We start from the raw sequence: 11,529 nt of genomic DNA, 5'->3' as shown, positions 1-11,529 counted from the left end.
CCCAGGGAATAATGTTCTCACCTTGAAGAATAAATGGGTTTACCAGGAGACCAGGAGTAATCAATGAAATGCTCATCAAAGGGATTGGGGGAAAAAGCAACATTATTTGGATAGATTATTCTAATATTTTTGTTTGATGGCATTTCTCTCTGATGTACACCACTCTGGAGATTTGACTGTTTATATAGATATGATGCATCATTGTGATTCAAGTTGTAATGGTGTCACTTCATATGCAAGGAGAGAAGAAATAATTGTAAGCAACTTTAAATGACATGGTTTTTGATCCCATGTATAGCATCAAGGCTGTACAGCACCTTCCAGTTCTGTAGGCCTTAACTCTTGCAGTTTAATGAGTTGAAACAACACTGTAGATACAACCATCATACAGAGACAGGAATAAATAATGTAAACTCACTGCTCCTAATATGACTGCTTTCCATGTTTAGCAGATACTGTGTCAAATGTCCTCTGGACAGTTTCAGGTCCTGTATGGGCATACAATCAGAACCCACTATGGCCTTCAGGTACTATTAGTGCAAAATTGCAACACACTGAATGATGATATCAGCTGACCTAGTATGGTAATACGCAGCAAGTAGCTGCAATTTGGTAAAACACCATGGTACAGTATATCTTTAATTACATTTTCAGTTTATTTTAACAATGATAAAAAAAATTTTATTTTTTAGTTGTTTATTATATTTTAACTATGATGTCAAAGTCAGTATTAGCTGCAGATAGGTCACTTTAATGGTGCTATGGAAAATAACGTCAATTTACAAGATAAAACAAGTAACTGTACATAATCTTTAAAGTATGTCTGATGTTTGGCTTTTGAGGATATGTATGTATATTTCTGCATTTCTGTTATTGTTATTTGTTATGTGTTATTTGAGATGCATTTTCATGGTGTCATATACCGCATGGAAGGGAAGATGGAATATTTTATAATGCCTACTGTGTATTTTATGGAGGATGTGTTTATGTCAATTTCTGCTGCATTTCTGTGAAAGGAAGTATTCAGAGTCCATACTGCATGTCCTTGTAGGAGGTGGGCACACCTTCAGAATCTTCACTATATGCCTTTGAGGTCCATGTACAGGGTGACCACAGCATACCTTTCTTGTGATGTGGTTAGATATCATAAATACTCTCTGTATGACCTGTGTGTAACAACTTTATGATTTTGTCTCATTAAGGATAACTACTACATATCCTTGACAGTAATACTCAAGATACCTCTTGAGGGTTTTACAGAAGACATTCTTGGTGATTTCCTTATGCTCCTGGAGACAGTTCAACGACACTAAAACCACTGCATATCTCTGGCCCTTGTTGAGGATTCCCCTAGCACATATGTGTGGCACACTTATGGTGCATGTGGTGTTGGGTGCTTGTTCTTGGGTGAAGGGGGACATGTATGTGAATGGTAGACTGCAGTGCCTACTGCATGGTTGTGGATCCACAGTGCTTATCTTTGGGGATAATCAGTGCACCATAGAATGGGTATGTGTGTTGTTACAGATTAATTGAGGAAATTCCTGCTTTTGTTCATCTCAATTGTACTTTATTTGTATTTACTTTTATTTTAAAGGAAAAGGCGTTGAGTACAGTTTCAGGATATGCAGTTGGCTTACCTTAAGTTACACTGTCTTGAGGTTTCAGAAATAGTTTTGATGACCCAAACTTAAAAACTTTAACACCGTCATATATTCTGTGGCCAGAATATTTATAAGATGCATCGTGTCATTTTTCTTGTTTGGGACCCCCACTCTCATTCAGTATGAGCAATCCTGTTGTCACTGTATCTAAACTAACTGCTGCTGCTACAGACAGTAGGCTGTGCATGTTTCAGTTTATCTAACTGGATGAAAAGAAAATGAGCGGAAGACATTTTTAAGTTTAGTATCTCACACACGGCAAAAGGCCTTAAAAGGCCCTGGTGGTCGTCCGCCTAGTAAACACCTATGAACCTAAATGTGTTCCTATTTTCTGCATCATGCTTGAACATCTGTGATCATGAGGAGACTGGAAAGTAACTTTTCACTTAAATAATTGCATATGTTTTTAGCTGCGATCAAATTTATGGAATCAGTTTTGTTATGGAAAACATGGATCCCAAAATGGGACAAAAAAAACAGCACTTACTGTAATGTAGATTGTGCTTCTGATAATGAAGTAAGCCTTTCATGCTGACATTATAAGTAATATAAATTCTGGCAGTCAGAGCTAACTCTGAAACCCTAGTAATGACCATTTGTGTTTAACTTAAGGACAGTTGTCAAGTATTCTAATGCTGTACTCACAGAATGCTGTCATTTAGTCTCTTATTTACTGTTTAAATCTATATTATTTGTAACTTCTTCATTCTGCAGTCACAGTTGGAAAAGGTTCTTTGAATCAATCTGAGGAAGGGTACTGTCATTGTAGGGTGAGGGGTGACATGTCTCAATTTTATGGCACAGCCCACTTTCCTTTCAGAAAGTCCTGACAGTTTGCCTCCTCTCTTGTGGGTTGTGAGTGTGTCGTTCAGTGGTAAGCCTTACTGTCATCCATGAGGTCAGTGGGGTTCAAATGGCTCATGTGATCTTTCAACATATGATTTTCTTTCTGCAGTGCTCTTTTTTCTTGATGGACTTGATTAGATCAGTATTAAGGATATTATGACATGTCGTTACATGTGGAACCCCTTAGATGCCTACTACTAAATTTTTGAATTTGTTGACTGCAGAATTACATATTATTATATGAATGGGCTGTTTTCTCTAGATTTGGGTTTAATTCCAGCGGCTTCTCCTTGCACTCTCTGAGATCTTAATGATCGCAAAAATGAGCATTGAACAGGCTACACCTCAAACTCAGTTTTGATTCCCACAGCTTCCAGTTGTATGGTTTATGATGTCATTCAAATGTTTATTTGTAGACTTCCTTTAGCCCAACAACTTTTTGAGAGACCCGTTCCTCATTCCAACTAATATAAGGGCTATAGCTAATGCATGATTGTATTCCTATCACGTCATTCCCTAACTTTCCCTATTTATAGACTGCTGTGGGAGATGCTTCTTGCTTCTCCTTAGTCTCAGCAGGTAAGACACACACACAGGTATAACAACAGGTGAGGACCACTTGGTACATCTTGACTGTAAAGTGCACCCTTTTCACAGCGCATTAGAATTGACTTATGCCTGAATCAAGAATTCTTGAATTCATTGATAGTTTTTGACCTCGTATCCACTTCAGGAAGACTTTCCAGTCCTCTACTACCCTTACTGTGAAAAATGTAATTGTATCTTGCCCGAGCCATCCTCATTTATCTTAACACAGAAGTTAAAGACTATGGAAGACATACCTGAATCCTACAGCATCCCACTGCCTCCATGTACTTACTATGTTACTCTCATCATATCATTTAACCAGGCAGTATTCCTGAGCCGGAGCCTGAAATGGGTCCATGTAGATTAATGCTTTATCCTGATTAATAAACAATGTTTTTGTCCTTCCTATATTTCTTTGTTCGAAAATGTTATCACATTAAATTTTGTGGATTCATTTGAGGTGGTTAAACTTTCTGTCATATGCCTATATCCTTACTTCAAGATTTTACATATTATACTATTCCAATCCCTTTTCATATGATTTCTGACAAACCCCTTTGCAGCATTTGTGTTGCCTTCGTCAGAATTGCCACAGTCCTGTCTCTTGTCATTATGAGGATAAGGTTTGCAGCTAGCCCTCTGAATGAGATCTCTCCGTCTGGATATACAGAGGACTAATAACATTTAATTTTTCCTAGTGAAAGCTCTTGCAGTGTATCCTAGTATCCTTCTAGTCCCATCTGATGCTCTGTCACATTGCCTTGCTTACCTCTGCATTATCTCATGTGAGTACATCTCAGCCCTCTCCATATGCGTTGATTCAGATGCTTCCTTCAAGCTATGCATTCCTTTCACAGGCTGTTGCTTTTTAGATGCATTAATTAGCATTTTCTTTTCATAGAAAATTTAAGCTGCTGCATTTCATTCTATTCCTTCAGTTTTCCGTTCCATTCTTATTCTTTTTGTACCTTGACATGGAGCAATCGAAATGTGTCTCTTTGTGTTTACAGCAAACACGCATCTTTTCCTTCTGGACCTTGTAAATTATCAGTTATATAGAAAGGGAAAGGATCAGCCCTGGTACTGACCTCTGTGTCACCCCACTGGTAACAGTCTGCTAGTTTCTTGTAGTTGCACTCATGTGATTTGCATTGTTTATCGCCCTCCTGCACATAAATGTTACTCTGTTTTTACTTGTAAAACTCTAATGAGTATACATTATTATTCCCTTTTAACTCTTAAGCATTTATTTTATTATGTAGTTATCTTTTGTAATAATGCCTGCTTTAACTCTGTTTCTGTTCATTGTATCCTTGGCTATATGAGCACTGGGCCATAGCTGAAAGGGTCTAATGGCCTGATGGCCAGCCGACTTAACCAGTTGCTAAAATGAAATATATATATAATATATATATATATATATATATATATATATATAATATATATATATATAAAATCTTTTTCTCATTTACTGTGATTATTGGTGGCCTTTCTGCCTAGACACTGTTTTACCTACATTGCCCCCCTAGAACCCACTCAAGACTTTTAAATTCATTCACTAACCTTTGAATAGTGCCACATTAAATGGTCTTGCTAAAACCCAAGTGTACTTTTTATTTTGCTCTAAAACTGTGGATATTTCTACTGTAAGCAGTGCAGTAGTGATGCTCAATATATTGTTAAAAAAGTCTCTTTACACATTTCTGCTTCTAGGTTACCAATTTTTATGTATGTATGTTGCAGAGCTAACTTGCCTTTGCATCTTTTAAATCTAGCATTCCTTTTTTTCAGTCTCTCTGCCATTTCTTTGTTACTTAGAGGATCCCATAGCTTTATTTGCATTTTTCTCTGCCTGGTCTTTATGTAGGATTGTTTTTACTTACTAAGGGATTTGAAAACCTAAATATTTCTTGACATCTGAAACATCTTTTGAAGCATGAAGAATGCAGGTAGGTATCTGTACTCTGTTGGAGCTTTTTATTTTAAAATGCAGAAGTTGATTTAACTTCCATAGTCTATTGCCGATACAGGGTCAGTGAAGGGAAAGGCATTTAAAACTGTACGGTTCAATGGACTGAGCATGAGGCGTGCCATACCTTAATATTGTTTTTGGGACTCTGTACTTCATATCTATGGTACATTTAAAGTTAGAAATAATTGTAGTGTTTGTGTGGTCACAGAATGTTGTCAAATGAGAATTACGGATAATACCGATATCACACTGAGGGATGTTACGGTTTCTTGTGCACAATGTAAACTGCACCCCAGCTTAGATTGTTTGCTTTCATTTTATACAACCAACCATTTGTGTAGGTCTTACTATTGTCATATATTTTTTTTCTAAATAAAAAAAAATCAATATTTTTAAATATTCATATCTTTAATGGAGACTAATGTATTTTTGGCAAGGTTCTGTTATTACAGGAAATTACTCTGATACTGGAAGATTCTAAACAGATGGGTGCTATCTCTGTCAGAATTTTTTTTTTATGTTTTATATAACATGTACAAATATACTTAATATTCAAGGCTCTACTTGCAAAGAAAACATTAATATAACAGGTACTATCTTCCACAATTACTGATAACATCACATATATGAAACTGTTGCAAATTTAATTAAAGGCAACTTAAACACTGAATTAATGAAGGAAAAACTGTAAGATCATGCCCTAAATTTAAAAGTATAAACCGGTAAAATTTTGTTGCATAAACCATGCATATAATGGTCTGACTCACAGCATGTGGGTTGCTATTACTTGAACCTTCATAATTTATTCAAGGCTTCTGTATGTGAATTAAATCCCAGTTGTTAATGTGATGACAGTCTGCATAATTTGAAAAGATATATACACATGCACGCAGGCACACTCATGCAGACAAACAGACGTGAGCGCAGACACGCACATGCATATCTTTCTTGTATAACACTGATGTGTCTTGTGTACTCACATCTTTTCCTTGGTATGTATGGTAATGGGTCTTGTGTACTCACATCTTTTCCTTGGTATATATGGTAATGGGTCTTGTGTACTCACATCTTTTCCTTGGTATGTATGGTAATGGGTCTTGATTGCTTCTGTCCCTATTGGCCATCTAACCTATTAGAGCCAGGCTTGACCTGGGTTGCCATCTTATGAGATGTTCACAGTGGTCCATTTCTTATGTAAACAATTTTTGCAGGATCGAAAATGACTTCAACCAATGGAAAAGACATGTTTTCACTTTATTACCAAAGAAATGGTACACTGTTGCACAATTGCACTTGTTTGCATTATTGCATATCATATTAAAGTGTTTCAGATATAGTATGTTAATTTTCTGCATTACTTAGGGGAAGTTAGAAGTCTTTTCTTTCTCCTAAAATATTGGGGAATTTGCTATTGTTCATGTTTTTCTCAGGACACAAATGCCCAAATCATGACTGATCTGCAAAAGAAGAATGGGCGGTAACTTTATTCTGAAATCTGTTTTGACTATATTTTATATTTTTATGTATTATAAGTGCCTAGCCCAAAATGACAGAAAGCATGATGGACCCCACCAGCAGCCAGGGTCATTATTTACAGTTCTCATTATTTTTATTATCCCTCACTGTTGCATATTACTTGTAGTTTAGATCTCGCCTACTTGCCACATACAGAGGTATATTTAACCTTGCACGTAAAAGGGAGCTTTTAGGAATCAAAGGTGAAACGTGGGTTAAACACAAAAGTCACAACTACTATGAAAATCAGACATTCCAGCAAACATCAACACAAGCTGCAATAATAAATAAAAAATACTTATATGAAAAAAAAATTAAGTTTAAAAAAGAACCTGGATGAAGCTATCTGCATTATGCTGTAGAAAGTTGGTAGGCATAGAATTTGACATGTTTGCGGTTGCAGGCTGGCAGATTGATAAAAGTAGCACAAGCTCTGACTACCATGATAACAATGTCTAAAATTCTTACCGCGGGACAGTGGTAAGGTAGAGCATGGCTATTAGCATTTAACACTGTCCACACACCCTCTTGGGAGTTGGAAATATTTTCTTGTCTTTAACTAACTGAGGCTTATTAACTGGGCGGAGAAAGCTACTTGTTCCTAGAATGGTGCAGCATTATAATTTAAACAAACAGTGACACTGAAATAAAATAGTACTATGAAATGAAACTGAACCTTGCCCTAAACAACCATCAAGTGTCTTCTCCTTTTATGAAAACAAAAGAAAATGTTGTGCATCAGAACTAATATTTCATGAGTGATTCACTGTGCTGCTAAAAGCTTACAGTTTGTGCTATGGGCCATTAATTTACCACTGTTGTAACCCTTCCTACTAATATGTTTACCTAATAGCACACAGAGAAGATTGAAAAGAGGGGAACAACATGAGAATTCTTTGGGTTGTCTGATTCAGAACCAGAACCAAGATGCAGAATGCTTAAGGGCACACTCTTAACAAAATGCCTCTAAACTCACAAAACTTAACCTAGAAATTTACAAATACTCTACGCCCACTAAAGAAGTTCAGAGACAAACAGAAAAAATTCTGAAACCCTGAAAATGTGCATTTGTGTTTACCATAAAAAAAGCATTATTTATATATTCTCTTACCTGAAGTCGTACTAAAATAATTCCTCAAAAGGTCAGAAGCAGAGTAGCCTTAAGAATAATTCCCCTATATGACTGCAACAAGCATTCAGGAGATATGAGCAGATCCACGGGATGCCTGGGAGTGCTGGAAGGGTCTCCGTGCTGCAAAACGCTCTTTTTCTATCCCTCTCCCTCTTCTCTCGCTCACTGTATCTGTTAGGGGTGTGCAGATGGGTGGAGATAGAGAGAGAGAAAAGCTGACAGCAGAAGAGAAAAAAGCAAAGAGAATGTGTGTTTGTGTGTATATGTCTGACGGAAAAAGAGAGAGAGAGAGAGACAGAAAAAAGATCAAAGTGGAATTGGAATAAATGAGACAGAGGGAAAGAAAGAAAAAATAAAATAAAACAGAATCAGAAAAAGGGACAGAGTGCAAAAGATGAGGTGGTGTAACAATCTTTTTCTGCTGATGGGAAAAGCAGTGAGAAGAGAGAAAGAGAGAGAAAGAAAGGCAGAGATCAGGAAAATGGTGTGAGGGTTAAGAAGCTTTTAAGGCTTCTCTATTCCTTTGCACTTGTATGAGGGTCTGTTATTATCTGAAGGTACAGCTCCCGTCCCTCCCCCACATCTCATCTGCAGAAATTTGTTTTATTGAATTTCTGCCAGTAAAGGAAACTATTGTTACACGTTGATACATGCACATGAATCTAACTTGCAGACGCCGTGACAGAAAGTGCAGGAAGAGGGCTGATATGTACAATGACTACTGATTAATAAAGGGAAAGAAGATGGAAATTCCCAGGGAAAACCTTTCATGCAGGATCAGATGGGTAGCATTCTGGAAATGTACAATTCCTACCTGCACAGTTTATTGTTATATTTCTTTTAATCAGTTATGTGCCTCGAGTGGATGAACGGAAGCATCTTTTACAGTACTTTCACTACTGACATCATGTTACTTTCCAGTTTCAACTCCTTATATTAGAAAGACAGTCTAGTGTTAGGGGCACATACACACATGCGCGTGAGCACATACACACACACGCATACACACACAAAATTGCCATTTGGGTATTAAAAGGAAATCTGTCATCACCTTATATAGCAAGAAGCATTATAGCATTGTGGTTAATGCAGAGAGCTAGAAAACTGTATAGCTGACAGAGTCTTTGCTGTCTTCTGCTTGAGTACCCTGTCACTGAGACCCAAAACAAGCAACTTATTTTAGTTTGCCATTTCTGTGACACCACAGGAAAATGGAACATTGCTGTTATTTGACCTATTACAGCAACATTATTAAATGCAATTACAGTTAAAATAAAATTCATTAGAAGAACCCTTTTATCACTTTATTAAGTTTTTGTTAGTGGACCAAGTCTGAAGTGGCATACAGAATAAGCATACAAAGATTGATAGAAAGCCAGGATAAGGAGAAAGACTTGCAGATTTTAATATTGCATAACATCTCCTCATGTTAATATCTCATGCTGCCCCAAGCCAATATCATTAGCCACAAATAGTGTTATAAGAGATATTGTTCATGTTCTCCCAGCTTTACTATAATTAAAACCTTATATCCTCTTTCATACAGATTTGGACAGAATTTTTTTTGTTTCTACTGTCTACTGTTTTCTTTTATTAGCCATATAAAAGTGAGTATCATAGTAGTAAAAATACAACCTCGGGTCTCCCCTATAAAAAGCCTAGTGGAATTAACCCAGTCAACAAAAGATCAATCAATCAATCAATCAATCAATCAATCAATCAATCAATCAATCAATCAAACATTTTCTTGTCTCATCTCTGCCTTATAGAATATATATTATCATTTGGAGGCAGTGTCACTGACAAGCCTTTCCTATTAATGTTGATATTCCTTAGGTCTCTGTTTCTCATATAATATGTGTTTAAAGTATCTTCTCTGTTTTTCAAACTATAAACACACACTCACACACACACACACACACACACACACACACACACACACACACGCGCACACACACACACACACACACACACACACACACACACACACACACACACACACACACACACACACACACACACACACACACACACACACACACACACACACACACACACACACACACACACACACACACACACACACACACACACACACACACACACACACACACACACATACAAAACACACAGACACACACACAGACACACACACAGACACACACACACACACACACACACACACACACACACACACACACACACACACACACACACACACACACGCATGCACGCACGCACGCACGCACACACACACACACACCAATCCTTTTACATTCTGCCTTAAAGGGGTTTTGTTGCATCTGGTTATTCACAATCTGAAATTAAAAGATGACAAGACAAAGGAGGAAACATTGAAATATATTCCTGTCTAGGGGAGAATTGTGGATGAGGCCAAGACAATACATGGTATGGGCCAGTCAGATTCTCCATCCTTCCCTTATCCTATTCTAACCTGTATTATTCAATCATATCATATCTTGCAGTAGCAGGAACATGTTTTCATAACTTGCAATAAGTGACACCCCCTTTTCAGATAAAAGTTGTTGTGATGTAAATCAAGGGTTACACTCGCATTCTGCAGAAACATGAGTACTTACACTTTGTAATTTACCATACTTACTATGTTTAGTCATCATCTCAGGCGTATATCCCATAACATGAGGCTAGTGACTAAGTGACCTTACAGCCCTAAGAAGCACACTAATATATTTTATTATGCACCCCAGAGCAGCCATACTAAAACAACGTTTTTTTTTGAGAAGAAGAAAAAATTAGATATGAAAATCCACTTGTTTTTTTTTTTTTTTTTTTTTTGCAGTTTCCACTAGCATATGGGTTTTGCACCTGTCTATGATGTCAGTGACCCCAGTAGGATATACATTAAATATCACATCTTGTATAAGCAAAACATGACTGTCTGATTTTGTTAAATTGACTCCAATCTTTATTTGAATGTTATGCATTCATTTAAATGAGATAGTAGGACAGCTGAGGTGCGGAAGTTTCTGTTTACCTATAAGGTTGCATAATCCTGGACTTAAAATATTTAGAGATGTGAGTGTGTGTGTGTGTGTGTGTGTGTGTGTGTGTGTGTGTGTGTGTGTGTGTGTGTGTGTGTGTGTTGTGGTTCTTTTAAAGTTATGTGACTTATTACCTATAGATCCACCTGACTTAAAGACGTCTTAATACTGAAAGAACTATCCAAGGAGATGGGTACAAGCAGCAGATAGTCTGCTTTTTCTATTATGGGTGAGGATATGGGTATCATGCCGCTCTCCCCCTTCCCTCTGTGGTACATACTGAAATACTTAACAACAGCAATTTCAAAATGTCATAGATACATACCTCTCACCTGTCCAGATTTTCCCAGAATGTCCAGATTTTTGGCTCATATTTTTGGTCTGTTCCTCATAAAATTTGTAATTTTCTGGCAAATCACTGGGATGATCTGAGGACTGAAGTCATGTTCAGACTTCAAATCCTTCAGAAAATGTCTGTTAAAACAAACCCTTTTACTCTAGCAACTTTCTAAGTTTATAAGAGCAATATTTAAAATATGCCCCTATTCTTGGGCCTTTGTTCCCTCATTTTGTTGGGCTTTGTCCAGATTTCTTGCACTAAGAGGTTGAGAGGTAGGCTTAGATATACACACATGTGTGCGTGCATGCACACACACACACACACACACACACACACACACACACACACACACACACACACATACACACAAACACACACATATCCAGATGCCTACTGGAGAGTTAACAAGGTGTACTGCACGTTGCCCCAGCAGCATGTTTTAGTTCCTT

At 37.2% G+C, this 11,529-nt stretch overlaps 1 protein-coding gene across 2 annotated transcripts in view; it reads right to left on the bottom strand.

Moving 5' to 3' along the window:
- Window positions 1-8,244, bottom strand: part of DOC2A (double C2 domain alpha) — a 1,042,537-nt gene extending 1,034,293 nt beyond the window's left edge. The window contains exon 1 of one of the 2 annotated variants that reach the window (XM_044087933.1): window positions 7,697-8,244. The gene's annotated coding sequence lies outside the window, so the exon portion shown is untranslated. The remainder of the gene's footprint in view (window positions 1-7,696) is intronic. The other variant, XM_044087934.1, reaches the window with a different exon arrangement.
- Window positions 8,245-11,529: the final 3,285 nt, after the last annotated feature.

The sequence above is a fragment of the Protopterus annectens genome, chromosome 11.part0, assembly GCF_019279795.1.
Source record: "Protopterus annectens isolate FY-2018-M chromosome 11.part0, PAN1.0, whole genome shotgun sequence".
In the NCBI taxonomy this organism is placed as follows: Eukaryota; Metazoa; Chordata; order Ceratodontiformes; family Protopteridae; genus Protopterus; species Protopterus annectens.
This window is presented reverse-complemented; position numbering and strand designations above follow the sequence as displayed.